Source organism: Panthera leo, chromosome D3 (assembly GCF_018350215.1).
Source record: "Panthera leo isolate Ple1 chromosome D3, P.leo_Ple1_pat1.1, whole genome shotgun sequence".
Classification (NCBI taxonomy): Eukaryota; Metazoa; Chordata; class Mammalia; order Carnivora; family Felidae; genus Panthera; species Panthera leo.
This window is the reverse complement of record NC_056690.1, coordinates 7935921-7952071: the sequence shown is the minus strand read 5'-3', so window position 1 is coordinate 7952071 and position 16151 is coordinate 7935921. Positions and strand designations below refer to the sequence as shown.

The 16151-nt window shown below is 50.2% G+C and overlaps 1 protein-coding gene across 4 annotated transcripts in view; it reads right to left on the bottom strand.

The window, feature by feature from the left end:
- Positions 1-11792, bottom strand: part of CAMKK2 (calcium/calmodulin dependent protein kinase kinase 2) — a 47482-nt gene extending 35690 nt beyond the window's left edge. For all 4 annotated transcript variants that reach the window (XM_042911254.1, XM_042911255.1, XM_042911256.1 and 1 more), the window contains exon 1: positions 11762-11792. The gene's annotated coding sequence lies outside the window, so the exon portion shown is untranslated. The remainder of the gene's footprint in view (positions 1-11761) is intronic.
- Between the last annotated feature and the right edge of the window lie 4359 nt (positions 11793-16151).

The window sequence follows — 16151 nt, the reverse complement described above, 5'->3', positions numbered from 1 at the left end:
AAATGAATATACCTTGGACTTAGCAATTCCTCACCTGAGTATTTACCCTACAGACAACCTCACACATGTAAAAAGTGATTTCTTGTGGCAGTATGATTTGAAATGACCATCCACAGGGGACTGAGTAAAAAAGATGAGGTACATGTATCCCCAGAGAAAACATGAGTTTCTTTTACAAGAGGTGACTCTTGGGGCACCTGGGTGGCTCAGTCGGTTAAGCATCAACTTTGACTCAGGTCATAATCTCACGGTTCATGAGTTCAAGTCCCTCATCGGGCTCTATGCTGACAGCTCAGAGCCTGCAGCCTGCTTTGGTTCTGTGTCTCCCTCTCTCTCTGCCCCTCCCCCACTCATGCTCTGTCTGTCTCTCTCTCTCAAAAATAAACATTAAAAAAAATGTTTTTTAATTAAAAGAGGTAACTCTACACAGCCTAATATGAATTAGCTCCATGACGCACTGTTACACGGAAAAAAAAAACAAAGCATTAGTATGCTGCTATTTTGACGTAACAGGAAAAAGGCCATACATGTGAAAATCACTGTATATGCAACAGCATATTTCTGGAAAGGTATATACGAAAACGGTTAACAGTGGCCTCAAGAGAAAATGACTAGTTTGCAGAAGCAAGGGGACAGGGTGGGAAGGACTAACTTTCCACTGGGTACCATGGACAAATAGTAACTCTTCTGAGATGAATTCTTAAAAGAGGACAGCTGTGACCATGATAGGAGTTGGGATAATAAACCTAGAGGGCTGAGGCAGGGGGAGGGGGCAGCTGGTCCCACTCCTGTTCTTCTATCCCATCCTTACTGTGTCTGAGAAAGAAATCATTAACTGTGTTCCTGCCACGGCTTCCCTATCAGTGAAAGAATCCAACACAACTTCAAGGTTCTCTGCGGTCCAGCTTGTTATATTGAGTATTCTCCAGGAAAAGAAAAGCAGGGCCTTTGAAGTTCAACTGCCTGGGCTCACCACACACAAATGACTTAGCCCCACCTCAGCCTCAGTTTTCTTATCTATAAAATGGGAGGTAACCCATTAGTCATCAGGATTAAATAGCTAGCACTCAGTATCATGTCTGGTACCTGGGTAAGTGCTCAAAAAGCTATTCTTTCAATTACCTATTGAATGCCTACGAGGCTGGGTTTTGCCAGCCGTGTTCCAGAATGTTCCGAAGAGCTACTGTCGTCCAATTGAGCCAGCCTGCTCTTGTGTGGGTTCCACAGCCCTCCCAGGGCAGGGGAGCAGAGCAGCACCAGTGACCTGTCTTCCCTCCCAGAACCACCTCTGATAGGACTGCAGCGTTCCTGAAAAGAAAACTGGTCTGGCAGCACCTAAGAAAGTTAATGGAGAATTTTTTTCTTGCCAAGAGAAAAACAATTGCTTATCGATCTTCACTTCAGGCCAAGGACACCAAGCCATCTGCCCCCAGCAAAGCTGCTTTTAATCAGTCTCCTTGACAAACTGGCATCTGGCCAGGGCCTTGGCCCTTGAGGTCTGGAGGAGGCAGGAGAGGAGAAATGCTCCAGCTGAGATGGAGATGGGGGCCTCTGTGCTGCAGGGGCAGGTGTGTCTGGGTCTCAGGAAGGAGAGCCCAGACCTCAGGACCTGGAGGCCACCTGGAGCCCCACCCCCCCACCCTCCCCCACCCCCGTCTGCAGCAAGGCCTGATAAGCAAGCCAGTCATTCACCCTGAGGAGGGTCATTTTCTACCACTGACCCCTAGAGTCTGGCTCTGACCAGCTTTGGGGACACAGATTCTACAAGGGCACAGGCTCTATAAGGATCTGATGAAACCTATCAACACTCTGCCCAGGGCAGCGGAGCCTGGGTGCCTCACTTGGTTAAGCAACCCACTCTTGATTTCAGCTCAGGTCACGATCTCACAGTTTGTGAGTTAGAGCCCTGCCTCAGGCTCTTTGCTGATGGTGCAGAGACTGCTTGGGATTCTTTCGCTCCTCTCTGCCCCTCTCACCTGCTTGTGCTCTCTCTTTCTCTCTCAAAATAAATAAATAAACTTAAAAAAAAAAAAAAAACACTCTGCCCAGGAGAAAAAAATCATACAAAGACAATGGTTTGCATAACAACAGCAATAGCTAACATCCAACTGAGCATTTACCTTGCACCAAGCAGGGCTCAGCCTGGTTCATTTGATCCCCCCAGGCTCTCTGCCAGGGAGGGACTGCTAAGCAAGGTATTTGGGGGTGGGGGGGAGCAGAATAAGAGGACCTTTCTGCAAAGCTCCTTGGGTTTGACTAAATGCTAAGAGTCCTCTCCCTGGAGCCTCCGGCCCCAAACCTGGGTCCTCTCTCCCTGCCCTCGAAGGCCTCCCCATCTCCCCAGGGCTGGCGGTGGCAAGCTCCCCCACCTCTCACTGGGTGACTCAGAGCCACCAGCCACTTCCCGAAGCAGATGGACCAGGCTCCCGGCCAGGGTGAAGGGAAGCACTGCTTCCTCTGCCAGGAAGCCCAGTGGCCCTGGCCTCTTGGAAGCGTGCTCTCATTTCCTGGGGGTCGTTTCCAACCTGCGCCTGCTCACCAAATACGGAGCCACCACAGAGCCCGGGATAGCAAGTAGCCAGTGTGCCAGGGACATGTGCCCCAATCTGAGACACAGCCTACACGGTTCCGGGCACCATGGGACAACATGGGGGCACCAAATAGCTGTAAGGATGCCTTGGCCAAGGCCAGCAATGATGTCCTCCCTGAGATAACAGGCTTGGCCAGCCACCTCCTCTCTTACGTGGGGAAGCTGAGGCCCAGGGAAGTCCTAAAGGAAATTCACTCACCCATTTGTTCTTTCAAGTAATTACTGAGGACCTACTATGCGGTGGATAAACAAAACAGATGTGATTTCTTAAAAGCACAAATGACTATATAAGTACAAGCGGGGAGAAACCAAGACAAAAGAGAACAGATCAGAATGGGGGGCGGGTCAAGGAAGGCCTTGCTTGGGGAAATTATATTTAGGCTGAGACCCACAGGGTGAGTAGGTGGTGAGGGGGCAGGAACTTGCTCCAGGAGGAGTGAGCTCTGAGAAGTCCCCAAGGCAGTAAAGGCGTGGGAGGGCTGAGGAACAGAAACACCACCCCACCCCTCCTGGAACTGGAGGTCGGTGTGAGCATGAGTGTGCGTGCGAGTGCGTGCAGGGGCTGTGGAAAGGAAGCTGGAGGGGCTGGAGACAAGAACTTTATAGGCAGCTGATGGAGAACACAAAGGGCAGCCCAGGGCAAGGTCACAGGGACCCCATTAGGCACCTGTTATAGACTGAACTGTGCCCTCGAAAAAGATATGCTGGAGTTCTAACCCCAGGACCTCAGAATGTAACTTAATTTGGAGACAGGGTCTTCACAAAGGTTATCAAGTTAAAATGAGGTCACTAGGGTGGGTCCTACTCGAATATAACCAGTGTCCTTATAAAAAGGGGAGAATTTGGACCTAGGGCCACACAGGGGAGAACCCCATGAGAACATGAAGGCGGACGCACGTTCAAGCCAAGGAAGGCCAAAGATCACCAGCAAGCCACCAGAGAGAGACATGGAACAGATTCTCCCTCCCGGCACCTTGATCTAGGACTTCTGGCCTCCAGAACTGTGACACAATGCAGTTCTGCTCTTGAAGCCCCCCAGGCTGTATCCTCCCTCACAGCAGCCCTAGCCAACTAAGGCAGCTCCCACCTACCCAGGGAAGCCCACTGCCTCAGAGGCCACGGATTCAGAAGAGTTTCCCAACACACGAGCGCGAGACCTGGGAGGCTCAGCTGGACTGGCCAACACAGCGCTAAGGTTTGATGCCAGCAGGAATATTCCAGATTCGGGCCTTGGCCCAGCCAAACAGTCTTATCAATTCGGTAACACCAACTCTTAGCAATGTATCTCCCTCAGCACTCCTTAGTTTGGAAGCACTAAAACTGTCTCCCCAGAAGACAAAGGCCCTCCCTTGGCAGACGGCAGGAAGGATAATGCTGGTGTTAGCGTGCACAGACCCGGTGCCCATCACAGTCCTTAGAGCAAAGAGGTGGCAAACGGTGACTCTCGGGTGACATCTGGCCACCAACCGATTTTGCTTGGCCTACCCTGTGTCTAAAACTATTTGAATGAGATGTCAACATTTCAAAGCCGGCACATTTCAGATAAAAGTCATAATTTCCAGAGTCTCTTAAAGTACTGGACATTCTGATAGCACTGGGTCCATATTCTCTCCTGGCAACAACTCACTGCAGCTTTGGACAGGAGATAAGGTCAGTCCTCACCACTTTCCCCTTGCCTCCTCAACACCCAGGACAGGCTGAGTGCCTGTCACACGCCCCCTCCCCCTTTTCCACATCTCACCCCTACAGGCCCTGCTGGGAGATGCATCAGATGACAGCGCTAAATTAGGGCACACGTCGGTGGTCACCTGCTCCAACCATTTCATTTCACCAATGAGAAAATGAACGTCCAGAAAGATTTACTGATTTGCCCAAAGTTAAGCGGTGGTTCCAGGAAAAGCTAAAATTGGTCTGCGTTTTTCAAGAAGGGGCTAAAAATTGCAAGTACAGCCCTGCAATGTCCACATGTTGCATCCTGAATAAAGTCCAGGCTGAGCAAAATCTCTAACAAAGGGGAGCAGACAGCCCATTCCTCTGACTTCCAAAACCTCCACCTGCTCGAGAGGGGTACAAAGACATGGGGTCTTAGGGTGATCAGAAAAGAAATGCATAGGATTTGGGAATGGAGACAGCAACCTGACTTAACTTCTAAGTGCCAAGGCTTTGCCTTTCTTGTTTACTCCTCAACTCTAGGGCCTAGAACTTTCCAGAACACTGTTGGCACTCAGTAAATATTGGCTAGTAAAGATAGTAAATATTGGCTAGAGGCCGTTGCTTGTATCACTCATCCCAAGTCTGCTCAGAAGTTTTCTTTACTTGGCTTAAATCTATCCATGTTCCTTTAGTTTATAGCAGCAGCCTGATTTACATCTGGGAAACCACTCTTTCTTGTGAAAGGTGATTCCATGTAGCTGTCTGTACCATCAACTTCAGGGGTTCCCATATAACTTAAGTCTGCTCAATCAGGCGTGAATTTCTCTGGTCAAGTGATTTGATTCAAGAGTAGGTGTGTGACTTAAGTCAGACTACCAAGTCTTATTCTAGGGTTTGGCAGAAGCATTGCAAAGGTCTCTTTCTATGGTACTTGGAGCAAGAAGGATGGATTTCTAGAGTTATCAGGGGCTGGGGAGAACCCTGGCTTAGAATAAAGTCAACAGAGAGAGAAGAGAGGTGACAGAGAAGAACTGAAGCTGGAGACATTGTATGGGTACCTGGATCCAGCCATGCCTGAAGTCCATAGATACCAGAAGCTTTTAACTACATGAGCCAATACCTATTTTTGCTTGTTAGTTTGTGACTGGTCTTCTGTCACTTACAACCAAGGGTCTTGCCTGATAGACAACCCAGAGCTGATTGACAGAAAAGCTTCCCCACTAAGCTTCTTGACAGATCAACAGTTGCCTACACCTTAAGGCTCTCAACCAGGCCAAACCACCAGGCAGCTGCAGGTTCCCTGGTAACCCAGATAGCCTTCACCTTGACAGTCAGGCAGAAACCAGAACTTCCAAAGTCTTTTTTTTCTCTCTCTAACCTTAAATAAAAAAATCAAGGATGGGGAAAGGAAGGGCCGATAAATAGGACAGAGCAAAGGAAAGAAAGTGACCAGCACCTTCAGTACAAGAAATGTATCACTGTAGCAGCGGCCATGGCAGCTTTAGATGGGAGCCAGGCACCTGTAGTGCTTGCCAAGTGGCAGGCACTATTCTAAGCACTTTGCATGTATCATGTCATCTAACTGTCACAACAACATTAGGAGTCATGTCCAGGTATCATGCTTATTTCACTGGTGAGGAAACTGAGGCAGAGAGTCCAAGTGACTTGCCCACAATCAAACAGTGCTTTTGGGAGAGCACAGGTGTGAAACCAGAGGCTCCTGGAGAGGTGGGGCATGGTGATCAAGTGCACGTCCCTTCTCCTGCACACAGCAAATGCTCCCTACACTGAGGCTATTGCCAAGAAAGCATTCTATGGCTAGCAAGTTCAAGCCCCTCAACTGGCCTGAATTTATATTAAAACAAAAATTTTTATCTCTAATCCCACCATGCTAACTTTATTCTTTGCATCTTCTCCTCTAACTCTTGTCCACATACATCCCTTTTTGCAAGATGTAAATTAAAGTGTGCATACAACTTTGCGTCCTTGCTTCCGTATGTCAAAACAATTTGCGCACACTCCCAAGGCTTTCATCATCAGCGTGAAGGGCTGCAGATGGAGTCCCTCAGACCCAGGGAGGTGAGGCGACCTCCACGAGGCAGCCCAGCGGGTCTCCAGGGCTAGAAAACCAGGAGTCCTGACCCCTGCAGCCCCGTGTGCCCTGGGGGCCAGGATGCTTACAGAGCAAGAAGCTCAGGTGTCTTCCTTTGAGGCTACTGATTGGTGGAGAGTGGCTGGGATCACACAGCCAGGTGCACACTGGTGGTCCCCACCTTGAAGAGCCAGGAAGGGCAACCGGGTAGGTGAGTGTGGAGTGGGTGTTGGGGGTATTTGGCAAAGGGAGGTAGGAGCCATTTACTTCTTTTCTCCTCTCCTACGGCATCTTTCACTGAACCAAAGGAAGAGACAGGCAAACAACCGGAATTTCAGTTTGTAATGAAAAGGAAAAGACCTGGACTCCAACATTCTGCAGCTTGGCAAGCAGGAGATGGAAGGGGCCAGCTCAGAACCCACAAGCACCCCTGCCTTGCCCACCCACAGGGCTCCTCCCTCCCTCCCTCTTCCCTGCTGTTTGGAGGTGATGCTAAATCTAGTTCCCTCCCTCCGCAGCCTCCAGCACAAAGCAACCCCAGCTAGTAGGGGCAAGGAGGGGCTGGGAGCTGGCTCTGCCTCTGAGGGACCAACCCTGTCCCCCACACCTGGACACAGAAGACAGGGGAATTGTCTGGGATGAATCTAAATAAACTCTCTTTCCATCAGAAGCCTCAAAGGCAAAATCCCAATGCACCTTTAAAAACCCATGAGGGAGGTGTTCTTTCTTCCACACCCTGCCCCCACCCAAACCACTAGTTCTCCATTTAAACTACTCTAGCAGAGGCTTATCTCTAGCACCACCCATGATGCCCCTTCCCCCATCCACTCACCTCCTACCTCATGCCCATGTAGGCAGAGGGGCAAGGCCTTGGCCTGGGGAGGGATGAGGGGGCATTTTCTTGGGGGACCATCCTCTCTCCTCTCCAGGTTGGAATTAGCATTTTTATCTCTGCAACTGCCATCTCTCAACTATTTACAGAAGCCAACAGGATAAAAAGAGACAACATAAAAATAGTTGCTCAGCAGCTTTCAGGATGGGGTGGGGGTGGGGGTACAACAGACTCTTGGAATTTTCTTGCTCTCCTTTTCAAAAGGGAAAATGCTAGAATTATTTATCTTTTCCAAAGCACTCCCAGAGAGTTCACAGATCACTCACCTGGGAGCTCTCTGGGGACAGGGACCAAGTCCCAGCGTCCCTCAGCTCCCAGGACAGGGCTTGTCACCAACCCCCCTCCCCCAAAAGTGTAGGTTCAGTTCAGTGAAATATCATCAAAGTTCCAGAGCCAGCGCTAAGTGAAACGCGGCGCCCTGCTCTGCCCTGTTTCCATCCAGCCTTCCAAAAACACGAGGCAGTCAAAAACACAAAACAAAACAAAACTTGGCTTTTCTCTATGCTTAACATGTTTCATAATTGAAGAAAAAAGTTCAGCAGCACCACTACCAACACGACAGAAATGGAAAACACTGACGCCTGAAATCACTCTTTCCCCATTTTGGTCACTAACATCCCCAGCAAGGAATGCCGGAGCCAGAGATCTTCGGAGGAGCAACGGCACCCACCTCCTTTGAAATATGCCAGATTTGGGTTGTGTTGAGGAAGGGATCCAATCAGGGAAGAAAGCAAAAATAATCACTTAAAACCTTATTTTTTTCAGAGAGCAAAACCATACCCTCCTGGAAAAGGGGGATTCCATTCCATGAGAAAATGGGCATCGTCCGCCAGCATATTATATTAAAAGGTATGTCAGGAAACTAACTATACAGATCCCAGGGGCTTGGGCCTTGATTTTCTCATCTGTAAAATGGAGCCGCTGTGACCTAGCTAGAGGGTAGCTATGGTGTCCATCTTCTGTGTGAAAGCCAGCTCACAGTTAACCCCCCCAAAGACCGTGTTCTCTCCTCCTCTTTGCACTCCTACTCAGCTATCAAACAGGGAAAGGCTGAGGGGCTAGTCTTTTCTGGGCTTCCTCCCAGCTTGGTTTTTGCTAGATTTCCAATTTCCGTGGTGGGCATTTCTGGCCAAGCTGTCGGGAGACTGAGCTGACTCCATGCCCGGCCACAGGGTTAGGGCTCCATCTGTCTGGTGAGGCTTTCTCTGCTTTGTGGATTACCTTACCTAGAAAAAGTCTCACAAAATACATACCGATAAGATGACATGGGGACCTACATTTAACAAATCATCGCGACTGAAGAGAATGGAACTGAATGAAATCCACACTCTCCCTTAAGATCACATGCGTCACACCTGTGCACTGACCCTGGAGGCACTGAGCTTTGGGAGGAAGCAGGATTCTTGTGGAGGGGGGCGAGCGAGACGCAGGGAGTTCTGAAAACCCTATTCCAGGAAGCTGTTCCCCAACTGATTTCAGAAACCCTTCCTTCCATGGCCCTCTTCCTGCAAACAGAGAGACACAATAATGTCTTATGCCCAGAGGTTTATTAATTGGGGGCTGAGAAGGCAGAGGAATGCGCAAAGTGGCCTTAAGAAACCCTTGTGTTGGAAACAACCCAAATATCCACCAACCGATGAAAGGATAAACAAAATGGGGTCTATCCATACAAGGGAATATTACTCAGCCATAGAAAGGAAGCACTGACAGAGTCTACAGCATGGATGAACCTTGAAAACATTATGTTCCACGAAAAAGAAGCCAGACACAAAAGGTCTCCTATTATTAACAGGCCAAGAAGGCGACAAGCACAGCCTGAAAGAAAAAAAGGCCATTCCAAAAGAGAGACGCAATTTCCTTAACTTCCAGGAAAGAAGACCAGAAATGAGGGAGAAGGCCGTTGCAGCACTGTTGAGCCAGGCATGCCTGAACCCCACACCCGGGGCCTGTAACCCAAGGGGGAGGAGCTAACTGGAAAAGCAAAACATCTAGGGGAAAATAGCAACACAAGGCCCTCTGACCCAAAGGAAAATCTGAAACAGCATTTGTCCCAAGTCTCCAGGATTGGGAAAGGATATGGGAGCTCTCTGCTTCCCATAGCCACTGGGAGGCAGCCCACCAGGGAGAGGAAGGTTCTAAGCGACCCTAACCAAGTTACCGTATTTTGTCTCTCTGAGCCCTTCCATTAAATGGGTTCATGATGGGGTGAGGACGACTCTGTGACCCATGTTAAAATCTGAGCCAAAATAGGCCTGGCCTGCCCCACCCAGTCCATCCCTTCCTGAGAGTACTGTCTCCCTACCTTGTAGCCCATCTTGGTTCCAAGTTGACATTCTCAAGGAGAGCACTCTGGGTTACTGCAGAAAGTTCCCTCTGCTAGGTGAGATCCCTCCCCTCCTACTCCCATCCAATCTGTTTTTTTGTTTGTTTGTTTTTAAGCCCATCACTCAAGGCTGAGCACAAAGGACACCCCTTTCTGGGAGCCTCCTGGATTCATACCAGCCAGAAGAGATTTCACCAGAACCTCCACTGCCATCTGCTTCCTTCATTGCCACCACACTTATTCCTCCTGGTGATTCTCAACAGGGATGCTCCCGGCATTCAGGGCAGGACAATTCTTTACGCCTGGCATGGATCTGGCCTGCTTGCCAGACATTTTGAATCCCTGGCTCCCACCTACCAAAGCCAGAAGTGCTCAGCATCATTTTGACAACCAAAGTCACCAGACACTTTTCCAAACTCTTGCCAGGAAAGTAGGACCACCCCGATGGGAACAAAGGTATTAGGAATATGTTTGGCTTCTGGCCCACTCACAACTTGGGAGCAAGGGCAAGCCCAGTCAGCACCATGCCTGCTTAGATCTGTGTCCACATAGACTGGTTTAGTAAACAATTCTGGGCCTGTCAAAAAGCTGAGGGACTTTGCAAGGGACTCTGCTCTAAAACGAGCGGGCTCTAGGGCCTGACATACCCGGGTTGGCTGTGTGACCCCCAGGGCCAGTTACTTAACCCCTCTGACCCCTCTATAAAATGAGGCTAACTCCCAGCAATGCTGCAGGATTGTTTCCACCCTTCAATCTCCTCATCTCTACAATGGGAATAAAAAATCTCTTCCTCTAGGATGTTGGTAGGAAATGAGAGGATGCATGTAACACACAGCACAGTATTTAGGGACTCATCAAATGATGGCTATTACTTTTTATTACAAAAATACACTGTGCTCTCACTACCAGTAGCTGTTTCCCTATGTCAGAAGGGTTTATGATGAGCAATCTGGAAGGAGATTCGAAGGCTCACCATGAAGCTGTATTTGCATAGCATGCACCCAGTTAATTCTTAAATTGCATGTTTCTGTGGGGTGGTTTGGGAGGAGGGGGGCTAACGTCCCCAAAGCCCTCCCCAGGTTGCCCTACCTCCCCCTGAGAACAAGGGAGCCAATGGGGATGGAGAACTCTCTCTTCCCTCTCCCCCTGGGGGCAGAGCCAGGGGAGGGGATGTGGTAAACGACAGTACCACTCTAGGGCACGTGAAGTTTCTATCTCTAGGGCTGTGGGGACTCCCAGAGTGAGGAAGATAAAAGTTGCCCCTAAGGAAGTGGACACTAGAAGTCCCACGCCAGGCCAGCGAGCCCTCTCTGAGCTCCCCGCCACACGGATGCCATCCCTCTCCGACCAACCTTCTGGGGGAGACAGGAGGGGATAAGGTGCAACCTCCTCAGCGCCAAGTGCAAGCAGCAGAGCGGCTGGCAGAGCTGTGAAAACACCCCGCTTCCCAAACTGGGCAGTGCAGAGAGTGGGGGGAGCCTGCGAGGGCTCCAGGAACCAAGACCCAATGCTAAGCGGGGCTGGGCCCAGAATCCCCGCGTCCCCAGGAGTCAAGCAGAGGGTGCCGGTGAAGGCACCTCTCTGCACTCACTGAGTGCTGCGGTCCTGAGGTAAATTTAGGTCAAAAGGACCGAGCCAGCGCGGTTCCGGAGGGCGGAGGCAAAGGGCCGACTAAGAGAGGCAAAGGTCCCCAGGCCCCGCAACTGCTGATCCAGGGTCCTGCCGCCTGGTGTCCAACCTACCAGGGCCTGGGCTTGCCCCCAAGACAAGCGGGGTGCGGGGGTGGGGTGCTCAAAGTCCGTCGGCCCTCTGCTCTCCTGCGCTCTGTAGCTTTCCCCACCTGTCAAACGCGAGGGGGTGGGCCTAGGCCGCCTCCAAGATCCTTGACGGCCCCGGCCGCGGGTGATACACGGGTTCCAAACTCCGGGACCGCCCCTGCCACCCCCGGCCGGGCGCGGCCCAGCCGAGGAGGCTACCCCGAGGCCCCGGGCGCCCCGAGGACGCGGGGGGAAGGGGCGCCGGGGGGCCGGGTCCCCCCACGTGGCGGGGCGTGGGGCGGCGCACGTGGGGTCCTTTCGGTGGAGGGAACCTGGGGCCGGCCTCTGGGCTTTGTCTGCAATCCCGGCAGCGGCCCCCAGCCCCTAGGAGGCGAGGGCGCCCGGGACTGCGGCGCTGCGGCCCCGACCCGCGGCCCCGCTCCCGTCAGCTCACCTGGGCTCCGCGCCGCCGCCGCCGCCGCCGCCTCCCGCGCTCTGCGCCCCCGGCTCGGCTCCGCTGGTCTCGGCGCGGCCACGCGCTCCACTCCGCGGCCCCGGCGGGCGCGCAGGGGGCGGGGACGGGAGGAGCCGCCCGGTCCCGGCTGGAGCGCGACGCCGCCGCGGGCTGCGCGGGGATTGGCCGCGGCCGCTGGAAACCCGGGCGCGGAGCCGCCCTCGGCGCGCCCCCGCCGGCTCGGCCCCGCTCGGGTGAGGGCGGGGAGGTGGGAGCCGGCTGAGACGAAAGTAGCGGCAAGGCTGGCGGGGCGGGGGGGTGGTGAGGAGAAGAAAGGGGAGGAGGCGGCGGCGAGGGGAAGTGGGGCGGGGCCGGGAGCGGTGGAAGGAGGCCGCGGACCCGCGAGGAGGGGAGAGACCTGCCGGGCGTCCGAGCGCGAGAGGCTGCGCGGCAACTTTGCCCCCGTCCGCGGCGCGCCCCTACGCCCGTTCTCTCCGCGGCGGCTGCGGCACCCTAGGGCAGGCCGGACGCGCGGGCAGCGCTCGCATTGTTTGGCCAGACGCGGGGACTGCAGGGCGGCGGCTGAGTCGTGGAAAGTTCCCCAAGCCCGCGGGACACCCAGGGTCCCGCCTCGCGGCCTGGCTTCCGTCCCGGGGCTGCTGCCTCTGCACCAGCTGCCGGGAGGTGGATGCGGCCTGATTCGGGTCACCGCTCATTCGGGGAACCCCCTTCCTCACCCGCCTCTCCACTGACCACCGCTCGGGGCCTGCCCTAAAGGCTGGGGAACACTGTTCCTTTCCCACCCCCACTCCACCCGGATGTACCAAACTACTCCAAACCCAATGAAGTTCTAGCTTTCCCCCCAAACTACTTAGATGCTTTTTGTGAGATACATCATATTCTTCACAGTCTACCCCTTTGGGTGCCGTACTTTGCTGGAGCCTTAAGAGTGTGTTTAGTCCCCCATCCGGGACTAAACACTGCAGGGGGAGGGAGAGAGAAGACCTCAAGGGTTACCTGACCTGCCGGCCTTAGATGGTTTTGAAACCCAGTCCTGAACCAAAAGTTACCCGAGGGATGTCTTCCCTGACCCTGCCAAGAAGCCAAAAGGGAATCAAGTACAGAGGGGAGTCAAAAGCCAAAGTAATTAAAGGTTCAAAGTCTTCTTGTCAACTGGGTGGATTTCTGTTGAGGTCCTCTGGTATTTCCATGCTACAGGAGCCCTCATAGACAATTCCGAGCTTTTGGATAAGATGTCCACCCTTTCTGATATTCACCAGGTCTCATGCTTTTGTGGTAATAGTAAAAACCCGGAAATAGCCTTCCTGAATGTTCATCAGGGGAATGGATAAACAAAACGTGTTATGGCCGTTTGATGGGATACTGTCAATACTTCAAACGAGTACATTACATCTATTTGCACACATATGGGAAGATCCCCAAACCAGAATGCTGTGTAAAGGAGCAAGTTGCAGAATACAGTATGATGTACAATTTGTATTTAAAACCCCCACATAGTCTATCTTGTTCATGGACACATGCTTACACATAAGTGTTTTTTTAAAAGGTTAACAGGGATTGGCTGTAAATTAAATTCATGACAATCTGCTACAAAGATGGAAGTAGGGACAGAGAATAGAGACAAGCAACCCAGTTTTGTGCCTTTCACTTATGAATGTATTTGAAGCAAATGGTAAAATGTTAAGTCAGTTCTGAGTGGTGGATGCATAGTTCTTTATTTTTCTATAGTTTGCTATATTCTCCCCCAAAATATGTATTAGGGAGCATTTTGAACATATCTGACTCTATGTCAGGGGTCAGCAAACTTTTTTTGTAAAGGGCCAGATAGTAAATATTTTTGGCTTTCAGTCTATGTGGGCTCTGTGACAACTTCTCACTCTGCCATTCTAGCAGCCATAGACAAAAATAAATGAATGGGTGTGGCTGTGTTCCAATAAAACTCTTATTTACAGACACTCAAAGTTAAATTGTATTTAATTTTCCCATGTCACAAAATATTATTGTTTTGATTTCTCTTCAACCATTTAAAAATGTTTCAACCAATCTCAGCTAGCAGGACTTCTAAAAACAGGCGACATGTCAGATTTGACCCATGTGACCAATAGCTTGGCAACCCCTGCTTTACTAAAGAAACCAAAATAGATATTGGTTGATGTCTGTACCTGCTACTTGTTAAAATATACAATTCTGTATGTTTATATCATGTTACTAAATCATCTATGTCTTATTAGAACACTATAACTAATAGGCAGAAACTTAGATATACATACAGCTGTATCAAGCAAGAAGCCAGTTATGTGAGAAAGGCAAGAAAGTGCCCATTCAAATCCAAACTCTAGCCCAAGATCCACTACTTTCTGCAAGAAGTTCCTGTTATGACCCAGGCCCTCCTTGATCTCTCCCCTCTCTTACCTCCTGTGGCAAGGACTATACCACATAATGGATGCTTGGCCACTAAGTTGTCTCTATTCCTTCCTTTTCACTAATGGGTTCAGACTTGCCAATAGAGCTATAAATTCCTGGAGGACAGATGAGTACCGCATCTGAAACATTTGTTTATCTTTAGCATTGTGGTTGAAAGCAGTGACTTTGGAGTCAAAACAGACGTAGCTCAAATCCCAGCTTTGCTAGTTACCAGGTCTATGGTCTTGGACAAGGGATTTCGGTTTCATCAGCTGTCAAAGGGAGATAACAAACCTAGTTCACAGGTTCAGTTTAAATACAATTACGTGTGTGAAGATAACAGCTTGGTGCCTGGCACGTATGTGCTCAGAGGTGCTAACTGTTAATATACTTAGTACAGAGCTTAAAACCCCATCAATTATGTGTCTTCCTTATTGAAGTGAATTAGAAAAAAGCAGGGAACATCATAATTGCCTTTCATTGACATTTGGCCTTTCTTATGATAGGAATTATCCCACTGAAGGAAACCATTTTCTTCTTAGAGATATGAAAATAAAAATTGGCTTTGCTTGGGGCATCTGGGTTGCTTAGTCAGTCAAGCATCCAACTCTTGATTTTAGCTCAGGTCATGATCCCAAGGTCGTGGGATCGAGCCCTGCATCAGGCTCCATGCTAAGCATGGAGCCCGCTTAAGATTCTTTCTCTCTCTCTCTCTCTCTCTCTCTCTCTCTCTCCCCCCTTCTCCTTCTTTCTCTCCCTCTCTCCCTCTCTCTCTCTCTCTCTCCTTCTCCCTCTTTCTCTCCCTCTCTCTCTCTCTCCCCTTCCACCCCCTCTCCCCACTCACGCTCTCAATCTCTAAAATAAAAATTTAAAAAAAAATTGGCTTTGCTTTTTGGGTTTTTTCCTCCAAGAACACTAGAAAGACCTATTCTAGGCAAACAGATCTTGTTGTCTTGACAACACAGATTGCCAAGAAAATAAGTAAACAAAGCATCTGAATCTTATTTTTAAGAAAACTTGGACAGTACAAGGGAGGGGCTGAAAAGTAAGATTTAAAAATTATCCCACTGGGGCACCTGGATGGCTCAGTCGGTTAAGCGTCCAACTTTGGCTCAGGTCATGAGCTCACAGTTCGTGGGTTTGAGCCCCGCATCAGGCTCTGTGCTGACAGCTCAGAGCCTGGCGCCTGCTTCGGATTCCGTGTCTCCCTCTCTCTCTGCCACTCTCCCTGCTCACACTCTGTCTTGCTCTCTCAAAAATAAAGAAACATTAAAAAAAAATTTTTTTTTAACTATCTCACCACATAGGACAGCATCATAAGCTCCTGCCAAGGCTTTGTCTTTTCCTTTGGGAACTGTTCTATGTTCTACTCATGGTGTTCACTGGAATATTCCACTCTCCAAACCTTGAACATCCAGGTAGAGAGAGCAGGATAAATCATGCTGATATACTTAATTCATTGAATTCCTTCCCATTCAACAGGAAAGTAGAAAAACACCGGTTAAAAAAAAAGAAAAAAAAAAAAAAAAAAAGCCTGGGAAGTTTCCCTTCAATGAGCAGTGAGATTAATATGTTTATTAGTCTCAAACATAAACAACAGCATAAAAGGAGAAGTCGGCAGGGACACAGATGAAGCTCTTCGTTTGTCTTAGATGTGCTACGAGAAAGAAAAAAATCAGTGTAATACCCAAAAACATCAGGGCAAAATGTAAAATGCTCTGAACAAGTAGACGCATTCAAGGCATATAGGTCAATACAAAGGTGGTCCCGGGATGAGGTTGAGAAGCCTGTACACCGGGACTGATCCTCACTAGTGAGGGGGCTGGATTAGGCCAACTCTCTGAGGCAGTTTCCTCAACTGTAAAATGGTATTTGGCCGACAAGCATTAGAGATGGTATGTGTGGAAGTACCCAGCACAGTGTCTAGCCTATATTGGGCACTAGATAAATGACAACTATGTGCCCG